The sequence below is a fragment of the Dromaius novaehollandiae genome, chromosome 6 (assembly GCF_036370855.1).
Source record: "Dromaius novaehollandiae isolate bDroNov1 chromosome 6, bDroNov1.hap1, whole genome shotgun sequence".
Lineage (NCBI taxonomy): Eukaryota > Metazoa > Chordata > Aves > Casuariiformes > Dromaiidae > Dromaius > Dromaius novaehollandiae.
In genome coordinates, this window is record NC_088103.1 from 34,262,624 (window position 1) to 34,285,414 (window position 22,791).

Genomic DNA, 22,791 nt, shown 5'->3' on the forward strand with positions numbered 1-22,791 from the left:
CTAAAAATTTCTGCATAAACCATTGCCGACCACTTATGCTTTATGGGTTCAGGCTCCCTCCAAGCTAATGCTGTTTATAAATTCATGGTAATGATCAAAGCAGGTAACAAATCTGTTGGTGTCATTTGACCTTACTATAGCCTAAGAAAAAATGGAAGCTCGATCTCCACGACCCTGGGTTGTAAAAACCTGTGAGCGGTCTTGGTGCAGCCCCCCATTTCCTTTGGCATGCCCTTTGCAGCCCCACTCCGCTTGGGGCTCTACGCTTTCTCTCTCTCCTAACCCTAACCCTAGCCCTAGCCCTAAGGTCAGCTGGAGCCTATAGCAGAGCCCACGAGCCCCATTGGTTGCCCTACCGAAAAAGTTGCCGTGGGAGCAGTCTTGGTGCAGCCTCCCATTTCCGTTGGCATGCCCTTTGCAGCCGCACTCCACATGGGGCTCTATGCTTTCTCTCTCTCCTAACCCTAACCCTAGCCCTAGTCCTAAGCCTAGCCCTAGCCCTGAGGTCAGCTGGAGCCCGGAGCAGAGCCCACCAGCCCCATTGCTGGCCCTACCGAAAAAGTTGCTGTGGGAGCAGTCTTGGTGCAGCGCCACATTTCCTTTGGCATGCTCTTTGCAGCTGCACTCCACATGGGGCTCTGTGCTTTCTCTCTCTCCTAACCCTAACCCTAACCCTAACCCTAACCCTAACCATAGCCGTAGTCCTAAGGTTGGCTGGAGTCTGGAGCAGAGCCCACCAGCCCCCTTGGTGGCTCTCACGAAAAAGTTGCCGTGGGAGCAGTCTTGATGCAGCGCCACATTTCCTTTGGCATGCCCTTTGCAGCCGCACTCCACATGGGGCTCTGCCCTTTCTCTCTCCCCGAACCCTAATCCTAGCCCTAACTCTAACCCTAGCCCTAGTCCTAAGGTTGTCTGGAGCCTGTAGCAGAGCCCACCAGTCCAGTTGCTGCCTCCACCAAGAAAGTCGCCATGGGAGCAGTCTTGGTTCAGCCCTGACATTTCGTTTGGTATGCCCTTTGCAGTCCCCCTCCACATGGGGCTCTACGCTTTCCCTCTCTCCTAACCCTAACACTAGCATTAGCCCTAAGTTCATCTGGAGCCCAGAGCAGAGCCCCCCAGGCCCATTGGTGTCCGTAACAAAGAAGTTGCTGTGGGAGCAGTCTTGGTGCAGCCCTGACATTTGCTTTGGCATGCCCTTTGCAGCCCCACTCCACATGGGGCTCTACGCTTTGTCTCTCCCCTAAACCTAGCCCTAACCCTAGCCCTAAGCCTAACCCTAGCCCTAGTCTTAAGGTTGGCCGGAGCCTGCAGCAGAGCCCACCAGCCCCATTGGTGGCTGAAACGAAAAAGTTGCCGTGGGAGCAGTCTTGGTGCAACCCCGCATTTCCTTTGGCATGCCCTTTGCAGTCTCACTCCACATGGGGCTCTACGCTTTCTCTCTCCCCTAACCCTAACCCCAGCCCTAACCCTAACCCTAGCCCTAGCCCTAGTCCTAAGGTTGGCGGGAGCCCATAGCATAGCCCACCAGCCCCATTGGTGGCCCTAACAAAGAAGTTGCCGTGGGAGCAGTCTTTGTGCAGTGCCACATTTCCTTTGGCATGCCCTTTGCAGCTGCACTCCACATGGGGCTCTGTGCTTTCTCTCTCTCCTAGCCCTAACCCTAACCCTAGCCCTAACCCTAACCCAATCCCTAGCCCTATCCCAAGTTCAGCCGGTGCCAGGAGCAGATCCCACCAGCCCCATTGTTGGCCCTAACGAAAAAATTGCCCTGAGAGCAGTCTTGGTGCAGCCCCGCATTTCCTTTGGCCTGCGCTTTGCAGCCGCACTTCACATGTGGCTCTACGCTTTGTCTCTCTCCTAACCCTAACCCTAACCGTAGCCCTAACCTTAGCCCTAGCCCTAGTCCTAAGGTTGTCTGGAGCCTGTAGCAGAGCCCACCAGTCCAGTTTCTGCCTCCACCAAAAAAGTCGCCGTGGGAGCAATCTTGGTGCAGCCCCCGATTTCCTTTGGCATGCGCTTTGCTGCCGCACTGCACATGGGGCTCTACGCTTTCTCTCTCTCCTAACCCTAACCCTAACCCTAGCCCTAACCTTAGCCCTAGCCCTAGTCCAAAGGTTGGCGGGAGCCTGTAGCAGAGCCCACCAGTCCAGGTTCTGCCTCCACCAAAAAAGTTGCCGTGGGAGCAATCTTGGTGCAGCCCCCGATTTGCTTTGGCATGCCCTTTGCAGCCGCACTCCACATGGGGCTCTACGCTTTCTCTCTCTCCTAACCCTAACCCTAACCCTAGCCCTAACCTTAACCCTAACCCTAGTCCCAAGGTTGTCTGAAGCCTGTAGCAGAGCCCACCAGTCCAGTTTCTGCCTCCACCAAAAAAGTCGCCGTGGGAGCAATCTTGGTGCAGCCCCCGATTTCCTTTGGCATGCCCTTTGCAGCCGCACTCCACATGGGGCTCTACGCTTTCTCTCTCTCCTAACCCTAACCCTAGCCCTAGCCCTAAGGTTGGCCGGAGCGTGGAGCAGAGCCCACCAGCCCCATTGCTGACCCTAACAAAGAAGTTGCCCTGGGAGCAGTCTTGGTTCCGCCCCCCGCATTTGCTTTGGCATGCGCTTTGCAGCCGAACTCCACATTGGGCTCTGCGCTTTCTCTCTCCCCTAACCCTAACCCTAGCCCTAACCCTAACCCTAAGCCTAACCCTAGCCCTAGTCCTAAGGTTGGCGGGAGCCCATAGCATAGCCCACCAGCCCCATTGGTGGCTGTAACGAAAAAGTTGCCGTGGGAGCAGTCTTTGTGCAGCGCCGTATTTCCTTTGTCATACCCTTTGCAGCTGCACTCCACATGGGGCTCTGTGCTTTCTCTCTCTCCTAGCCCTAACCCTAACCCTAGCCCTAACCCTAACCCAATCCCTAGCCCTATGCCTTAGTTCAGCCGGTGCCAGGAGCAGATCCCACCAGCCCCATTGTTGGCCCTAACGAAAAAGTTGCCCTGAGAGCAGTCTTGGTGCAGCCCCGCATTTCCTTTGGCCTGCGCTTTGCAGCCGCACTCCACATGGAGCTCTACGCTTTGTCTCTCCCCTAACCCTAACCCTAAGCCTAGCCCTAAGCCTAACCCTAACCCTAGTCCTAAGGTTGGCCGGAGCCCGGAGCAGATCCCACCAGCCCCATTGCTGGCCCTACCGAAAAAGTTGCCGTGGGAGCTGTTTTGGTTCAGCCCTGACATTTCCTTTGGCATGCCCTTTGCAGCCCCACTCCACATGGGGCTCTACGCTTTCTCTCTCTCCTAACCCTAACACTAGCATTAGCCCTAAGTTCATCCGGAGCCCAGAGCAGAGCCCCCCAGGCCCATTGGTGTGCGTAACAAAGACGTTGCTGTGGGAGCAGTCTTGGTGCAGACCCGCATTTCCTTTGGCATGCCCTTTGCAGTCCCACTCCACATGGGGCTCTACGCTTTGTCTCTCCCCTAACCCTAACCCTAGCCCTAAGCCTAACCCTAGCCCTAGTCCTAAGGTTGGCCGGAGCCGGTAGCAGAGCCCACCAGTCCAGTTGCTGCCTCGACCAAAAAAGTTGCTGTGGGAGCAATGTTGGTGCAGCCCCCCATTTCCTTTGGCATGCACTTTGCAGCGCCACTCCATATGGGGCTCTACGCTCTCTCTCTCCCCTAACCCTAAGCCTAGCCCTAAGCCTAACCCTAGCCCTAGTCCTAAGGTTGGCCGGAGTCTGGAGCAGAGCCCACCAGCCCCATTGGTGGCTCTCACAAAAAAGTTGCCGTGGGAGCAGTCTGTGTGCAGCCCCCGATTACCTTTGGCATTCCCTTTGCAGACCCACTCCACATGGGGCTCTGCGGTTTGTCTCTCCCCTAACCCTAACCCTAGCCCTAACCCTAACCCTAACCCTTACCCTCGCCCTGGTCCTAAGGTTGTCTGGAGCCTGTAGCAGAGCCCACCAGTCCAGTTGCTGCCTCGACCAAAAAAGTTGCCGTGGGAGCAGTCCTGGTTCAGCCCTGACATTTCGTTTGGCATGCCCTTTGCAGCCCCACTCCACATGGAGCTCTACGCTTTCTCTCTCCCCTAACCCTAACCCTAAGCCTAGCCCTAAGCCTAACCCTAGCCCTAGTCCTAAGGTTGTCTGCAGCCCTGAACAGAGCCCACCAGCCCCATTGGTGGGTGTAACGAAAAAGTTGCCGTGGGAGCAGTCTTGGTGCAGCCCCGCATTTCCTTTGGCATGCCCTTTGCAGTCCCACTCCACATGGGGCTCTACGCTTTGTCTCTCCCCTAGCCCTGGCCCTAACCCTAACCCTAGCCCTAGTCCTAAGGTTGGCCGGAGCCTGCAGCAGAGCCCACCAGTCCAGTTGCTGCCTCGACCAAAAAAGTCGCCGTGGGAGCAATGTTGGTGCAGCCCTGACATTTCGTTTGGCATGCCCTTTGCAGCCCCACTCCACATGGGGCTCTACGCTTTCTCTCTCCCCTAACCCTAAGTCTAGCCCTAACCCTAGCCCTAGCCCTAGTCCTAAGGTTGGCCGGAGCCTGGAGCAGAGCCCACCAGCCCTATTGGTGGCTGTAACGAAAAAGTTGCCGTGGGAGCAGTCTTGGTGCAGCCCCGCATTTCCTTTGGCATGCTCTTTGCAGTCCCACTCTACATGGGGCTCTACGCTTTGTCTCTCCCCTAGCCCTTGCCCTAACCCTAACCCTAGCCCTAGTCCTAAGGTTGGCCGGAGCCTGCAGCAGAGCCCACCAGTCCAGTTGCTGCCTCGACCAAAAAAGTTGCTGTGGGAGCAATGTTGGTGCAGCCCCCCATTTTCTTTGGCATGCCCTTTGCAGCTGCACTCCAGAATGGGGCTCTACGCTTTCTCTCTCCCCTAACCCTAACCCTAACCCTAACCCTAACCCTAGTCCTAAGGTTGCCTGGAGCCTGTAGCAGAGCCCACCAGCCCTATTGGTGGCTCTCACGAAAAAGTTGCCGTGGGAGCAGTCTTGGTGCAGCGCCACATTTCCTTTGGCATGCCCTTTGCAGCCCCACTCCACATGGGGCTCTGCGCTTTCTCTCTCCCCGAACCCTAACCCTAGCCCTAACCCTAAACCTAGCCCTAGTCCTAAGGTTGGCCGGAGCCTGCAGCAGAGCCCACCAGTCCAGTTGCTGCCTCCACCAAAAAAGTCGCCATGGGAGCTGTTTTGGTTCAGCCCTGACATTTCGTTTGGCATGCCCTTTGCAGCGCCACTCCACATGGGGCTCTACGCTTTGTCTCTCTCCTAACCCTAACCCTAACCCTAACCCTAACCCTAGCCCTGGTCCTAAGGTTGTCTGGAGCCTGTAGCAGAGCCCACCAGTCCAGTTGCTGCCTCGACCAAAAAAGTTGCCGTGGGAGCAGTCTTGGTGCAGCCCCGCATTTCCTTTGGCATGCCCTTTGCAGTCCCACTCTACATGGGGCTCTACGCTTTGTCTCTCCCCTAGCCCTAGCCCTACGCCTAACCCTAGCTCTAGTCCTAAGGTTGGCCGGAGCCTGCAGCAGAGCCCACCAGTCCAGTTGCTGCCTCGACCAAAAAAGTTGCTGTGGGAGCAATGTTGGTGCAGCGCCCCATTTCCTTTGGCATGCCCTTTGCAGCCGCACTCCACATGGGGCTCTACGCTTTCTCTCTCCCCTAACCCTAACCCTAGCCCTAACCCTAACCGTAACCCTAACCCTTGCCCTGGTCCTAAGGTTGTCTGGAGCCTGTAGCAGAGCCCACCAGTCCAGTTGCTGCCTCTACCAAAAAAGTCGCCATGGGAGCTGTTTTGGTTCAGCCCTGACATTTCGTTTGGCATGCCCTTTGCAGCGCCACTCCACATGGGGCTCTACGCTTTCTCTCTCTCCTAACCCTAACACTAGCATTAGCCCTAAGTTCATCCGGAGCCCAGAGCAGAGCCCCCCAGGCCCATTGGTGTCCGTAACAAAGAAGTTGCTGTGGGAGCAGTCTTGCTGCATCCCCGCATTTCCTTTGGCATGCCCTTTGCAGCCGCACTCCACATGGGGCTCTATGCTTTGTCTCTCCCCTAACCCTAACCCTAGCCCTAACCCTAACCCTAACCCTAACCCTAGCCCTGGTCCTAAGGTTGTCTGGAGCCTGTAGCAGAGCCCACCAGTCCAGTTGCTGCCTCGACCAAAAAAGTTGCCGTGGGAGTAGTCTTGGTTCAGCCCTGACATTTCGTTTGGCATGCCCTTTGCAGCTGCACTCCACATGGGGCTCTGCCCTTTCTCTCTCCCCTAGCCGTAACCCTAGCCCGAAGCCTAACCCTAGCCCTAGTCCTAAGGTTGGCCGGAGTCTGGAGCAGAGCCCACCAGCCCTATTGGTGGCTCTCACGAAAAAGTTGCCGTGGGAGCAGTCTTGGTGCAGCCCCGCATTTCCTTTGGCATGCCCTTTGCAGCCCCACTCCACATGGGGCTCTGCGCTTTCTCTCTTCCCTAACCCTAACCCTAGCCCTAACCCTAACCCTAGCCCTAGTCCTAAGGTTGGCGGGAGCCCATAGCATAGCCCACCAGACCCATTGGTGGCTGTAACGAAAAAGTTGCCATGGGAGCAGTCTGTGTGCAGCGCCACATTTCCTTTGGCATGCCCTTTGCAGCTGCACTCCACATGGGGCTCTGTGCTTTCTCTCTCTCCTAGCCCTATCCGTAACCCTAGCCCTAACCCTGACCCAAACCCTAGCCCTATCCCTTAGTTCAGCCGGTGCCAGGAGCAGATCCCACCAGCCCCATTGTTGGCCCTAACGAAAAAGTTGCCCTGAGAGCAGTCTTGGTGCAGCCCCGCATTTCCTTTGGCCTGCACTTTGCAGCCGCACTCCACATGTGGCTCTACGCTTTGTCTCTCTCCTAACCCTACCCCTAACCCTAGCCCTAACCTTAGCCCTAGCCCTAGTCCTAAGGTTGTCTGGAGCCTGTAGCAGAGCCCACCAGTCCAGTTTCTGCCTGCACCAAAAAAGTTGCCGTGGGAGCAATCTTGGTGCAGCCCCCGATTTCCTTTGGCATGCCCTTTGCAGCCGCACTGCACATGGGGCTCTACGCTTTCTCTCTCTCCTAACCCTAACCCTAGCCCTAGTCCTAAGGTTGGCCGGAGCCTGGTGCAGAGCCCACCAGCCCCATTGCTGACCCTAACAAAGAAGTTGCCCTGGGAGCAGTCTTGGTTCCGCCCCCTCCCCCCATTTGCTTTGGCATGCGCTTTGCAGCCGCATTCCACCTGGAGCTCTACGCCTTGTCTCTCCCCTAACCTTAATCCTAAGTCTAGCCCTAAGCCTAACCCTAGCCCTAGTCCTAAGGTTGGCCGGAGTCTGGAGCAGAGCGCACCAGCCCTATTGGTGGCTGTAACGAAAAAGTTGCCGTGGGAGCAGTCTTGGTGCAGCGCCACATTTCCTTTGGCATGCCCTTTGCAGCCGCACTCCACATGGGGCTTTAAGCTTTCTCTCTGTCCTAACCCTAACCCTAGCATTAGCCCTAAGTTCATCTGGATCCCAGAGGATAGCCCACCAGCCCCACTGGTGGCCCTAACAAAGAAGTTCCCCTGAGAACAGTCTTGGTGCAGCCCCGCATATCCTTTGGCATGCCCTTTGCAGCCCCACTCCACATGGGGCTGTGCCCTTTCTCTCTCCCCTAAGCCTAACCCTAGCCCTAAGCCTAACCCTAGCCCTAGTCCTAAGGTTGGCGGGAGCCCATAGCATAGCCCACCAGCCCCATTGGTGGCTGTAACGAAAAAGTTGCCGTGGGAGCAGTCTTGGTGCAGCGCCACATTTCCTTTGGCATGCCCTTTGCAGCTGCACTCCACATGGGGCTCTGTGCTTTCTCTCTCTCCTAGCCCTAACCCTAACCCTAGCCCTAACCCTGACCCAATCCCTAGCCCTATGCCTTAGTTCAGCCGGTGCCAGGAGCAGATCCCACCAGCCCCATTGTTGGCCCTAACGAAAAAGTTGCCCTGAGAGCAGTCTTGGTGCAGCCCCGCATTTCCTTTGGCCTGCACTTTGCAGCCGCACTCCACATGTGGCTCTACGCTTTCTCTCTCTCCTAACCCTAACCCTAACCGTAGCCCTAACCTTAGACCTAGCCCTAGTCCTAAGGTTGGCTGGAGCCTGTAGCAGAGCCCACCAGTCCAGTTTCTGCCTGCACCAAAAAAGTCGACGTGGGAGCAATCTTGGTGCAGCCCCCGATTTCCTTTGGCATGCCCTTTGCAGCCGCACTGCACATGGGGCTCTACGCTTTCTCTCTCTCCTAACCCTAACCCTAACCCTAACCCTAACCCTAGCCCTGGTCCTAAGGTTGTCTGGAGCCTGTAGCAGAGCCCACCAGTCCAGTTGCTGCCTCGACCAAAAAAGTTGCCGTGGGAGCAGTCTTGGTGCAGCCCCGCATTTCCTTTGGCATGCCCTTTGCAGTCCCACTCTACATGGGGCTCTACGCTTTGTCTCTCCCCTAGCCCTAGCCCTACGCCTAACCCTAGCTCTAGTCCTAAGGTTGGCCGGAGCCTGCAGCAGAGCCCACCAGTCCAGTTGCTGCCTCGACCAAAAAAGTTGCTGTGGGAGCAATGTTGGTGCAGCGCCCCATTTCCTTTGGCATGCCCTTTGCAGCCGCACTCCACATGGGGCTCTACGCTTTCTCTCTCCCCTAACCCTAACCCTAGCCCTAACCCTAACCGTAACCCTAACCCTTGCCCTGGTCCTAAGGTTGTCTGGAGCCTGTAGCAGAGCCCACCAGTCCAGTTACTGCCTCGACCAGAAAAGTCGCCGTGGGAGCTGTTTTGGTTCAGCCCTGACATTTCGTTTGGCATGCCCTTTGCAGCGCCACTCCACATGGGGCTCTACGCTTTCTCTCTCTCCTAACCCTAACACTAGCATTAGCCCTAAGTTCATCCGGAGCCCAGAGCAGAGCCCCCCAGGCCCATTGGTGTCCGTAACAAAGAAGTTGCTGTGGGAGCAGTCTTGCTGCATCCCCGCATTTCCTTTGGCATGCCCTTTGCAGCCGCACTCCACATGGGGCTCTATGCTTTGTCTCTCCCCTAACCCTAACCCTAGCCCTAACCCTAACCCTAACCCTAACCCTAGCCCTGGTCCTAAGGTTGTCTGGAGCCTGTAGCAGAGCCCACCAGTCCAGTTGCTGCCTCGACCAAAAAAGTTGCCGTGGGAGTAGTCTTGGTTCAGCCCTGACATTTCGTTTGGCATGCCCTTTGCAGCTGCACTCCACATGGGGCTCTGCCCTTTCTCTCTCCCCTAGCCGTAACCCTAGCCCGAAGCCTAACCCTAGCCCTAGTCCTAAGGTTGGCCGGAGTCTGGAGCAGAGCCCACCAGCCCTATTGGTGGCTCTCACGAAAAAGTTGCCGTGGGAGCAGTCTTGGTGCAGCCCCGCATTTCCTTTGGCATGCCCTTTGCAGCCCCACTCCACATGGGGCTCTGCGCTTTCTCTCTTCCCTAACCCTAACCCTAGCCCTAAGCCTAACCCTAGCCCTAGTCCTAAGGTTGGCGGGAGCCCATAGCATAGCCCACCAGCCCCATTGGTGGCTGTAACGAAAAAGTTGCCGTGGGAGCAGTCTGTGTGCAGCGCCACATTTCCTTTGGCATGCCCTTTGCAACTGCACTCCACATGGGGCTCTGTGCTTTCTCTCTCTCCTAGCCCTATCCGTAACCCTAGCCCTAACCCTGACCCAAACCCTAGCCCTATCCCTTAGTTCAGCCGGTGCCAGGAGCAGATCCCACCAGCCCCATTGTTGGCCCTAACGAAAAAGTTGCCCTGAGAGCAGTCTTGGTGCAGCCCCGCATTTCCTTTGGCCTGCACTTTGCAGCCGCACTCCACATGTGGCTCTACGCTTTGTCTCTCTCCTAACCCTAACCCTAACCGTAGCCCTAACCTTAGCCCTAGCCCTAGTCCTAAGGTTGTCTGGAGCCTGTAGCAGAGCCCACCAGTCCAGTTTCTGCCTGCACCAAAAAAGTTGCCGTGGGAGCAATCTTGGTGCAGCCCCCGATTTCCTTTGGCATGCCCTTTGCAGCCGCACTGCACATGGGGCTCTACGCTTTCTCTCTCTCCTAACCCTAACCCTAGCCCTAGTCCTAAGGTTGGCCGGTGCACGGAGCAGAGCCCACCAGCCCCATTGCTGGCCCTACCGAAAAAGTTGCCGTGGGAGCAGTCTTGGTGCAGCCCCCCATTTCCTTTGGCATGCCCTTTGCAGCCCCACTCCACATGGGGCTCTACGCTTTCTCTCTCCCCTAACCCTAAGCCTAGCCCTAAGTCTAACCCCAGCCCTAGTCCTAAGGTTGGCCGGAGTCTGGAGCAGAGCCCACCAGCCCCATTGGTGGCTGTAACGAAAAAGTTGCCGTGGGAGCAGTCTTGGTGCAGCGCCACATTTCCTTTGGGATGCCCTTTGCAGCCCCACTGCACATGGGGCTCTGCCCTTTCTCTCTCCCCGAACCCTAACCCTAGCCCTAACTCTAACCCTAGCCCTAGTCCTAAGGTTGTCTACAGCCTGGAGCAGAGCCCACCAGTCCAGTTGCTGCCTCGACCACAAAAGTCACCGTGGGAGCTGTTTTGGTTCAGCCCTGACATTTCGTTTGGTATGCCCTTTGCAGCCCCACTCCACATGGGGCTCTGCGCTTTCTCTCTCCCCTAACCCTAACCCTAAGCCTAGCCCTAAGCCTAACCCTAGCCCTAGTCCTAAGGTTGGCCGGTGCCCGGAGCAGAGCCCACCAGCCCCATTGCTGGCCCTACCGAAAAAGTTGCCGTGGGAGCAGTCTTGGTGCAGCCCCGCATTTCCTTTGGCATGCCCTTTGCAGTCCCACTCCACATGGGGCTCTACGCTTTCTCTCTCTCCTAGCCCTAGCCCTAACCCTAGCCCTAACCTTAGACCTAGCCCTAGTCCTAAGGTTGGCTGGAGCCTGTAGCAGAGCCCACCAGTCCAGTTTCTGCCTGCACCAAAAAAGTCGCCGTGGGAGCAATCTTGGTGCAGCCCCCGCATTTCCTTTGGCATGCGCTTTGCAGCCGCACTCCACATGGGGCTCTACGCTTTCTCTCTCTCCTAACCCTAACCCTAGCCCTAGTCCTAAGGTTGGCTGGAGCCTGGTGCAGAGCCCACCAGCCCCATTGCTGACCCTAACAAAGAAGTTGCCCTGGGAGCAGTCTTGGTTCCGCCCCCCCCCCCATTTGCTTTGGCATGCGCTTTGCAGCTTCATTCCACATGGAGCTCTACTCTTTGTCTCTCCCCTAACCCTAACCCTAAGCCTAGCCCTAAGCCTAACCCTAGCCCTAGTCCTAAGGTTGGCCGGAGCCCTGAGAAGAGCCCATCAGCCCCATTGCTGGTCCTACCGAAAAAGTTGCCGTGGGAGCAATGTTGGTGCAGCCCCCGATTTCCTTTGGCAAGTCCTTTGCAGCTGCACTCCACATGGGGCTCTACGCTTTCTCTCTCCCCTAACCCTAACCCTAACCCTAAGCCTAACCCTAGCCCTAGTCCTAAGGTTGGCCGGAGTCTGGAGCAGAGCCCAGCAGCCCCATTGGTGGCTGTAACGAAAAAGTTGCCGTGGGAACAGTCTGTGTGCAGCACCACATTTCCTTTGGCATGCCCTTTGCAGCCCCACTCCACATGGGGCTCTGCGGTTTGTCTCTCCCCTAACCCTAACCCTAGCCCTAAGCCTAACCCTAGCCCTAGTCCTAAGGTTGTCTTCAGCCTGGAGCAGAGCCCACCAGTCCAGTTGCTGCCTCCACCAGAAAAGTCGCCGTGGGAGCTGTTTTGGTTCAGCCCTGACATTTTGTTTGGTATGCCCTTTGCAGCGCCACTCCACATGGGGCTCTACGCTTTGTCTCTCCCCTAACCCTAACACTAGCATTAGCCCTGAGTTCATCTGGAGCCCAGAGCAGAGCCCCCCAGGCCCCTTGGTGTCCGTAACAAAGAAGTTGCTGTGGGAGCAGTCTTGGTGCAGCCCCGCATTTCCTTTGGCATGCCCTTTGCAGCCCCACTCCACATGGGGCTCTACGCTTTGTCTCTCCCCTAACCCTAGCCCTAACCCTAACCCTAACCCTAACCCTAGCCCTGGTCCTAAGGTTGTCTGGAGCCTGTAGCAGAGCCCACCAGTCCAGTTGCTGCCTCGACCAAAAAAGTTGCTGTGGGAGCAATCTTGGTGCAGCCCCCGATTTCCTTTGGCATGCCCTTTGCAGTCCCACTCCACATGGGGCTCTACGCTTTCTCTCTCTCCTAACCCTAACCCTTGCCCTAGCCCTAAGGTTGGCTGGAGCCTGGTGCAGAGCCCACCAGCCCCATTGGTGTCCGTAACAAAGAAGTTGCCCTGGGAGCAGTCTTGGTTCCGCCCCCCACCATTTGCTTTGGCATGCGCTTTGCAGCTTCATTCCACATGGAGGTCTACTCTTTGTCTCTTCCCTAACCCTAACACTAAGCCTAGCCCTAAGCCTAACCCTAGCCCTAGTCCTAAGGTTGGCCGGAGCCCTGAGCAGAGCCCATCAGCCCCATTGCTGGTCCTACCGAAAAAGTTGCCGTGGGAGCAATGTTGGTGCAGCCCCCGATTTCCTTTGGCAAGCCCTTTGCAGCTGCACTCCACATGGGGCTCTACGCTTTCTCTCTCCCCTAACCCTAACCCTAAGCCTAAGCCTAACCCTAGCCCTAGTCCTAAGGTTGGCCGGAGTCTGGAGCAGAGCCCAGCAGCCCCATTTGCGGCTGTAACGAAAAAGTTGCCGTGGGAGCAGTCTGTGTGCAGCACCACATTTCCTTTGGCATGCCCTTTGCAGCCCCACTGCACATGGGGCTGTGCCCTTTCTCTCTCCCCTAACCCTAACCCTAGCCCTAAGCCTAACCCTAGCCCTAGTCCTAAGGTTGTCTTCAGCCTGGAGCAGAGCCCACCAGACCAGTTGCTGCCTCGACCAGAAAAGTCGCCGTGGGAGCTGTTTTGGTTCAGCCCTGACATTTCGTTTGGTATGCCCTTTGCAGCGCCACTCCACATGGGGCTCTACGCTTTCTCTCTCTCCTAACCCTAACACTAGCATTAGCCCTAAGTTCATCTGGAGCCCAGAGCAGAGCCCCCCAGGCCCATTGGTGTCCGTAACAAAGAAGTTGCTGTGGGAGCAGTCTTGGTGCAGCCCCGCATTTCCTTTGGCATTCCCTTTGCAGTCCCACTCCACATGGGGCTCTACGCTTTGTCTCTCCCCTAACCCTAACCCTAGCCCTAACCCTAACCCTAACCCTAGCCCTGGTCCTAAGGTTGTCTGGAGCCTGTAGCAGAGCCCACCAGTCCAGTTGCTGCCTCGACCAAAAAAGTTGCCGTGGGAGCAGTCTTGGTGCAGCCCCGCATTTCCTTTGGCATGCCCTTTGCAGTCCCACTCTACATGGGGCTCTACGCTTTGTCTCTCCCCTATCCCTAAGCCTAGCCGTAAGCCTAACCCTAGCCCTAGTCCTAAGGTTGGCCGGAGCCTGCAGCAGAGCCCACCAGTCCAGTTGCTGCCTCGACCAAAAAAGTTGCTGTGGGAGCAATGTTGGTGCAGCCCCCCATTTTCTTTGGCATGCCCTTTGCAGCTGCACTCCACATGGGGCTCTACGCTTTCTCTCTCCCCTAACCCTAAGCCTAGCCCTAAGCCTAACCCCAGCCCTAGTCCTAAGGTTGGCCGGAGTCTGGAGCAGAGCCCACCAGCCCCATTGGTGGCTGTAACGAAAAAGTTGCCGTGGGAGCAGTCTTGGTGCAGCGCCACATTTCCTTTGGCATGCCCTTTGCAGCCCCACTGCACATGGGGCTCTGCCCTTTCTCTCTCCCCGAACCCTAACCCTAGCCCTAAGCCTAATCCTAGCCCTAGTCCTAAGGTTGTCTACAGCCTGAAGCAGAGCCAACCAGACCAGTTGCTGCCTCGACCAGAAAAGTCACCATGGGAGCTGTTTTGGTTCAGCCCTGACATTTCGTTTGGTATGCCCTTTGCAGCCCCACTCCACATGGGGCTCTACGCTCTCTCTCTCCCCTAACCCTAACCCTAGCCCTAACCCTAACCCTAACCCTAACCCTAGCCCTGGTCCTCAGGTTGTCTGGAGCCTGTAGCAGAGCCCACCAGCCCCATTGCTGGCCCTACCGAAAAAGTTGCCGTGGGAGCAGTCTTTGTGCAGCGCCACATTTCCTTTGGCATGCCCTTTGCAGCCCCACTCCACATGGGGCTTTAAGCTTTTGCTCTCTCCTAACCCTAACCCTAGCATTAGCCCTAAGTTCATCTGGATCCCAGAGGATAGCCCACCAGCCCCACTGGTGGCCCTAACAAAGAAGTTTCCCTGAGAACAGTCTTGGTGTAGCCCCGCATTTCCTTTGGCATGCCCTTTGCAGTCCCACTCCACATGGGGCTCTGCGCTTTCTCTCTCCCCTAAGCCTCACCCTAGCCCTAACCCTAACCCTCGCCCTAGTCCTAAGGTTGGCGGGAGCCCATAGCATAGCCCATCAGCCCCATTGGTGGCTGTAACGAAAAAGTTGCCGTGGGAGCAGTCTTGGTGCAGACCCGCATTTCCTTTGGCATGCCCTTTGCAGCCCCACTCTACATGGGACTGTACGCTTAGTCTCTCCCCTAGCCCTAGCCCTAACCCTAACCCTAGCACTAGTCCTAAGGTTGGCCGGAGCCTGCAGCAGAGCCCACCAGTCCAGTTGCTGCCTCGACCAAAAAAGTTGCTGTGGGAGCAATGTTGGTGCAGCGCCCCATTTCCTTTGGCATGCCCTTTGCAGCCCCACTCCAGAATGGGGCTCTACGCTTTCTCTCTCCCCTAACCCTAAGCCTAGCCCTAAGCCTAACCCTAGCCCTAGTCCTAAGGTTGGCCGGAGTCTGGAGCAGAGCCCACCAGCCCTATTGGTGGCTGTAACGAAAAAGTTGCCGTGGGAGCAGTCTTGGTGCAGCGCCACATTTCCTTTGGCATGCCCTTTGCAGCCCCACTCCACATGGGGCTTTAAGCTTTCGCTCTCTCCTAACCCTAACCCTAGCATTAGCCCTAAGTTCATCTGGATCCCAGAGGATAGCCCACCAGCCCCACTGGTGGCCCTAACAAAGAAGTTCCCCTGAGAACAGTCTTGGTGCAGCCCCGCATTTCCTTTGGCATGCCCTTTGCAGCCCCACTCCACATGGGGCTCTACGCTTTGTCTCTCCCCTAGCCCTAGCCCTAAGCCTAACCCTAGCCTTAGTCCTAAGGTTGGCCGGAGCCTGCAGCAGAGCCCACCAGTCCAGTTGCTGCCTCGACCAAAAAAGTTGCTGTGGGAGCAATGTTGGTGCAGCGCCCCATTTCCTTTGGCATGCCCTTTGCAGCTGCACTCCACATGGGGCTCTACGCTTTGTCTCTCCCCTAACCCTAACCCTAGCCCTAAGCCTAACCCTAGCCCTAGTCCTAAGGTTGGCCGGAGCCTGTAGCAGAGCCCACCAGTCCAGTTGCTGCCTCGACCAAAAAAGTTGCTGTGGGAGCAATGTTGGTGCAGCCCCCCATTTCCTTTGGCATGCCCTTTGCAGCTGCACTCCACATGGGGCTCTACGCTTTCTCTCTCCCCTAACCCTAACCCTAGCCCTAACCTTAGCCCTAGCCCTAGTCCAAAGGTTGGCGGGAGCCTGTAGCAGAGCCCACCAGTCCAGGTTCTGCCTCCACCAAAAAAGTTGCCGTGGGAGCAATCTTGGTGCAGCCCCCGATTTGCTTTGGCATGCCCTTTGCAGCCGCACTCCACATGGGGCTCTACGCTTTCTCTCTCTCCTAACCCTAACCCTAACCCTAGCCCTAACCTTAACCCTAACCCTAGTCCCAAGGTTGTCTGAAGCCTGTAGCAGAGCCCACCAGTCCAGTTTCTGCCTCCACCAAAAAAGTCGCCGTGGGAGCAATCTTGGTGCAGCCCCCGATTTCCTTTGGCATGCCCTTTGCAGCCGCACTCCACATGGGGCTCTACGCTTTCTCTCTCTCCTAACCCTAACCCTAGCCCTAGCCCTAAGGTTGGCCGGAGCGTGGAGCAGAGCCCACCAGCCCCATTGCTGACCCTAACAAAGAAGTTGCCCTGGGAGCAGTCTTGGTTCCGCCCCCCGCATTTGCTTTGGCATGCGCTTTGCAGCCGAACTCCACATTGGGCTCTGCGCTTTCTCTCTCCCCTAACCCTAACCCTAGCCCTAACCCTAACCCTAAGCCTAACCCTAGCCCTAGTCCTAAGGTTGGCGGGAGCCCATAGCATAGCCCACCAGCCCCATTGGTGGCTGTAACGAAAAAGTTGCCGTGGGAGCAGTCTTTGTGCAGCGCCGTATTTCCTTTGTCATACCCTTTGCAGCTGCACTCCACATGGGGCTCTGTGCTTTCTCTCTCTCCTAGCCCTAACCCTAACCCTAGCCCTAACCCTAACCCAATCCCTAGCCCTATCCCTAAGATCAGCCGGTGCCAGGAGCAGATCCCACCAGCCCCATTGTTGGCCCTAACGAAAAAGTTGCCCTGAGAGCAGTCTTGGTGCAGCCCCGCATTTCCTTTGGCCTGCGCTTTGCAGCCGCACTCCACATGGAGCTCTACGCTTTGTCTCTCCCCTAACCCTAACCCTAAGCCTAGCCCTAAGCCTAACCCTAACCCTAGTCCTAAGGTTGGCCGGAGCCCGGAGCAGATCCCACCAGCCCCATTGCTGGCCCTACCGAAAAAGTTGCCGTGGGAGCTGTTTTGGTTCAGCCCTGACATTTCCTTTGGCATGCCCTTTGCAGCCCCACTCCACATGGGGCTCTACGCTTTCTCTCTCTCCTAACCCTAACACTAGCATTAGCCCTAAGTTCATCCGGAGCCCAGAGCAGAGCCCCCCAGGCCCATTGGTGTGCGTAACAAAGACGTTGCTGTGGGAGCAGTCTTGGTGCAGACCCGCATTTCCTTTGGCATGCCCTTTGCAGTCCCACTCCACATGGGGCTCTACGCTTTGTCTCTCCCCTAACCCTAACCCTAGCCCTAAGCCTAACCCTAGCCCTAGTCCTAAGGTTGGCCGGAGCCGGTAGCAGAGCCCACCAGTCCAGTTGCTGCCTCGACCAAAAAAGTTGCTGTGGGAGCAATGTTGGTGCAGCCCCCCATTTCCTTTGGCATGCACTTTGCAGCGCCACTCCATATGGGGCTCTACGCTCTCTCTCTCCCCTAACCCTAAGCCTAGCCCTAAGCCTAACCCTAGCCCTAGTCCTAAGGTTGGCCGGAGTCTGGAGCAGAGCCCACCAGCCCCATTGGTGGCTCTCACAAAAAAGTTGCCGTGGGAGCAGTCTGTGTGCAGCCCCCGATTACCTTTGGCATTCCCTTTGCAGACCCACTCCACATGGGGCTCTGCGGTTTGTCTCTCCCCTAACCCTAACCCTAGCCCTAACCCTAACCCTAACCCTTACCCTCGCCCTGGTCCTAAGGTTGTCTGGAGCCTGTAGCAGAGCCCACCAGTCCAGTTGCTGCCTCGACCAAAAAAGTTGCCGTGGGAGCAGTCCTGGTTCAGCCCTGACATTTCGTTTGGCATGCCCTTTGCAGCCCCACTCCACATGGAGCTCTACGCTTTCTCTCTCCCCTAACCCTAACCCTAAGCCTAGCCCTAAGCCTAACCCTAGCCCTAGTCCTAAGGTTGTCTGCAGCCCTGAACAGAGCCCACCAGCCCCATTGGTGGGTGTAACGAAAAAGTTGCCGTGGGAGCAGTCTTGGTGCAGCCCCGCATTTCCTTTGGCATGCCCTTTGCAGTCCCACTCCACATGGGGCTCTACGCTTTGTCTCTCCCCTAGCCCTGGCCCTAACCCTAACCCTAGCCCTAGTCCTAAGGTTGGCCGGAGCCTGCAGCAGAGCCCACCAGGCCAGTTGCTGCCTCGACCAAAAAAGTCGCCGTGGGAGCAATGTTGGTGCAGCCCTGACATTTCGTTTGGCATGCCCTTTGCAGCCCCACTCCACATGGGGCTCTACGCTTTCTCTCTCCCCTAACCCTAAGTCTAGCCCTAACCCTAGCCCTAGCCCTAGTCCTAAGGTTGGCCGGAGCCTGGAGCAGAGCCCACCAGCCCTATTGGTGGCTGTAACGAAAAAGTTGCCGTGGGAGCAGTCTTGGTGCAGCCCCGCATTTCCTTTGGCATGCTCTTTGCAGTCCCACTCTACATGGGGCTCTACGCTTTGTCTCTCCCCTAGCCCTTGCCCTAACCCTAACCCTAGCCCTAGTCCTAAGGTTGGCCGGAGCCTGCAGCAGAGCCCACCAGTCCAGTTGCTGCCTCGACCAAAAAAGTTGCTGTGGGAGCAATGTTGGTGCAGCCCCCCATTTTCTTTGGCATGCCCTTTGCAGCTGCACTCCAGAATGGGGCTCTACGCTTTCTCTCTCCCCTAACCCTAACCCTAACCCTAACCCTAACCCTAGTCCTAAGGTTGCCTGGAGCCTGTAGCAGAGCCCACCAGCCCTATTGGTGGCTCTCACGAAAAAGTTGCCGTGGGAGCAGTCTTGGTGCAGCGCCACATTTCCTTTGGCATGCCCTTTGCAGCCCCACTCCACATGGGGCTCTGCGCTTTCTCTCTCCCCGAACCCTAACCCTAGCCCTAACCCTAAACCTAGCCCTAGTCCTAAGGTTGGCCGGAGCCTGCAGCAGAGCCCACCAGTCCAGTTGCTGCCTCCACCAAAAAAGTCGCCATGGGAGCTGTTTTGGTTCAGCCCTGACATTTCGTTTGGCATGCCCTTTGCAGCGCCACTCCACATGGGGCTCTACGCTTTGTCTCTCTCCTAACCCTAACCCTAACCCTAACCCTAACCCTAGCCCTGGTCCTAAGGTTGTCTGGAGCCTGTAGCAGAGCCCACCAGTCCAGTTGCTGCCTCGACCAAAAAAGTTGCCGTGGGAGCAGTCTTGGTGCAGCCCCGCATTTCCTTTGGCATGCCCTTTGCAGTCCCACTCTACATGGGGCTCTACGCTTTGTCTCTCCCCTAGCCCTAGCCCTACGCCTAACCCTAGCTCTAGTCCTAAGGTTGGCCGGAGCCTGCAGCAGAGCCCACCAGTCCAGTTGCTGCCTCGACCAAAAAAGTTGCTGTGGGAGCAATGTTGGTGCAGCGCCCCATTTCCTTTGGCATGCCCTTTGCAGCCGCACTCCACATGGGGCTCTACGCTTTCTCTCTCCCCTAACCCTAACCCTAGCCCTAACCCTAACCGTAACCCTAACCCTTGCCCTGGTCCTAAGGTTGTCTGGAGCCTGTAGCAGAGCCCACCAGTCCAGTTGCTGCCTCTACCAAAAAAGTCGCCATGGGAGCTGTTTTGGTTCAGCCCTGACATTTCGTTTGGCATGCCCTTTGCAGCGCCACTCCACATGGGGCTCTACGCTTTCTCTCTCTCCTAACCCTAACACTAGCATTAGCCCTAAGTTCATCCGGAGCCCAGAGCAGAGCCCCCCAGGCCCATTGGTGTCCGTAACAAAGAAGTTGCTGTGGGAGCAGTCTTGCTGCATCCCCGCATTTCCTTTGGCATGCCCTTTGCAGCCGCACTCCACATGGGGCTCTATGCTTTGTCTCTCCCCTAACCCTAACCCTAGCCCTAACCCTAACCCTAACCCTAACCCTAGCCCTGGTCCTAAGGTTGTCTGGAGCCTGTAGCAGAGCCCACCAGTCCAGTTGCTGCCTCGACCAAAAAAGTTGCCGTGGGAGTAGTCTTGGTTCAGCCCTGACATTTCGTTTGGCATGCCCTTTGCAGCTGCACTCCACATGGGGCTCTGCCCTTTCTCTCTCCCCTAGCCGTAACCCTAGCCCGAAGCCTAACCCTAGCCCTAGTCCTAAGGTTGGCCGGAGTCTGGAGCAGAGCCCACCAGCCCTATTGGTGGCTCTCACGAAAAAGTTGCCGTGGGAGCAGTCTTGGTGCAGCCCCGCATTTCCTTTGGCATGCCCTTTGCAGCCCCACTCCACATGGGGCTCTGCGCTTTCTCTCTTCCCTAACCCTAACCCTAGCCCTAACCCTAACCCTAGCCCTAGTCCTAAGGTTGGCGGGAGCCCATAGCATAGCCCACCAGACCCATTGGTGGCTGTAACGAAAAAGTTGCCATGGGAGCAGTCTGTGTGCAGCGCCACATTTCCTTTGGCATGCCCTTTGCAGCTGCACTCCACATGGGGCTCTGTGCTTTCTCTCTCTCCTAGCCCTATCCGTAACCCTAGCCCTAACCCTGACCCAAACCCTAGCCCTATCCCTTAGTTCAGCCGGTGCCAGGAGCAGATCCCACCAGCCCCATTGTTGGCCCTAACGAAAAAGTTGCCCTGAGAGCAGTCTTGGTGCAGCCCCGCATTTCCTTTGGCCTGCACTTTGCAGCCGCACTCCACATGTGGCTCTACGCTTTGTCTCTCTCCTAACCCTACCCCTAACCCTAGCCCTAACCTTAGCCCTAGCCCTAGTCCTAAGGTTGTCTGGAGCCTGTAGCAGAGCCCACCAGTCCAGTTTCTGCCTGCACCAAAAAAGTTGCCGTGGGAGCAATCTTGGTGCAGCCCCCGATTTCCTTTGGCATGCCCTTTGCAGCCGCACTGCACATGGGGCTCTACGCTTTCTCTCTCTCCTAACCCTAACCCTAGCCCTAGTCCTAAGGTTGGCCGGAGCCTGGTGCAGAGCCCACCAGCCCCATTGCTGACCCTAACAAAGAAGTTGCCCTGGGAGCAGTCTTGGTTCCGCCCCCTCCCCCCATTTGCTTTGGCATGCGCTTTGCAGCCGCATTCCACCTGGAGCTCTACGCCTTGTCTCTCCCCTAACCTTAATCCTAAGTCTAGCCCTAAGCCTAACCCTAGCCCTAGTCCTAAGGTTGGCCGGAGTCTGGAGCAGAGCGCACCAGCCCTATTGGTGGCTGTAACGAAAAAGTTGCCGTGGGAGCAGTCTTGGTGCAGCGCCACATTTCCTTTGGCATGCCCTTTGCAGCCGCACTCCACATGGGGCTTTAAGCTTTCTCTCTGTCCTAACCCTAACCCTAGCATTAGCCCTAAGTTCATCTGGATCCCAGAGGATAGCCCACCAGCCCCACTGGTGGCCCTAACAAAGAAGTTCCCCTGAGAACAGTCTTGGTGCAGCCCCGCATATCCTTTGGCATGCCCTTTGCAGCCCCACTCCACATGGGGCTGTGCCCTTTCTCTCTCCCCTAAGCCTAACCCTAGCCCTAAGCCTAACCCTAGCCCTAGTCCTAAGGTTGGCGGGACCCCATAGCATAGCCCACCAGCCCCATTGGTGGCTGTAACGAAAAAGTTGCCGTGGGAGCAGTCTTGGTGCAGCGCCACATTTCCTTTGGCATGCCCTTTGCAGCTGCACTCCACATGGGGCTCTGTGCTTTCTCTCTCTCCTAGCCCTAACCCTAACCCTAGCCCTAACCCTGACCCAATCCCTAGCCCTATGCCTTAGTTCAGCCGGTGCCAGGAGCAGATCCCACCAGCCCCATTGTTGGCCCTAACGAAAAAGTTGCCCTGAGAGCAGTCTTGGTGCAGCCCCGCATTTCCTTTGGCCTGCACTTTGCAGCCGCACTCCACATGTGGCTCTACGCTTTCTCTCTCTCCTAACCCTAACCCTAACCGTAGCCCTAACCTTAGACCTAGCCCTAGTCCTAAGGTTGGCTGGAGCCTGTAGCAGAGCCCACCAGTCCAGTTTCTGCCTGCACCAAAAAAGTCGACGTGGGAGCAATCTTGGTGCAGCCCCCGATTTCCTTTGGCATGCCCTTTGCAGCCGCACTGCACATGGGGCTCTACGCTTTCTCTCTCTCCTAACCCTAACCCTAACCCTAACCCTAACCCTAGCCCTGGTCCTAAGGTTGTCTGGAGCCTGTAGCAGAGCCCACCAGTCCAGTTGCTGCCTCGACCAAAAAAGTTGCCGTGGGAGCAGTCTTGGTGCAGCCCCGCATTTCCTTTGGCATGCCCTTTGCAGTCCCACTCTACATGGGGCTCTACGCTTTGTCTCTCCCCTAGCCCTAGCCCTACGCCTAACCCTAGCTCTAGTCCTAAGGTTGGCCGGAGCCTGCAGCAGAGCCCACCAGTCCAGTTGCTGCCTCGACCAAAAAAGTTGCTGTGGGAGCAATGTTGGTGCAGCGCCCCATTTCCTTTGGCATGCCCTTTGCAGCCGCACTCCACATGGGGCTCTACGCTTTCTCTCTCCCCTAACCCTAACCCTAGCCCTAACCCTAACCGTAACCCTAACCCTTGCCCTGGTCCTAAGGTTGTCTGGAGCCTGTAGCAGAGCCCACCAGTCCAGTTACTGCCTCGACCAGAAAAGTCGCCGTGGGAGCTGTTTTGGTTCAGCCCTGACATTTCGTTTGGCATGCCCTTTGCAGCGCCACTCCACATGGGGCTCTACGCTTTCTCTCTCTCCTAACCCTAACACTAGCATTAGCCCTAAGTTCATCCGGAGCCCAGAGCAGAGCCCCCCAGGCCCATTGGTGTCCGTAACAAAGAAGTTGCTGTGGGAGCAGTCTTGCTGCATCCCCGCATTTCCTTTGGCATGCCCTTTGCAGCCGCACTCCACATGGGGCTCTATGCTTTGTCTCTCCCCTAACCCTAACCCTAGCCCTAACCCTAACCCTAACCCTAACCCTAGCCCTGGTCCTAAGGTTGTCTGGAGCCTGTAGCAGAGCCCACCAGTCCAGTTGCTGCCTCGACCAAAAAAGTTGCCGTGGGAGTAGTCTTGGTTCAGCCCTGACATTTCGTTTGGCATGCCCTTTGCAGCTGCACTCCACATGGGGCTCTGCCCTTTCTCTCTCCCCTAGCCGTAACCCTAGCCCGAAGCCTAACCCTAGCCCTAGTCCTAAGGTTGGCCGGAGTCTGGAGCAGAGCCCACCAGCCCTATTGGTGGCTCTCACGAAAAAGTTGCCGTGGGAGCAGTCTTGGTGCAGCCCCGCATTTCCTT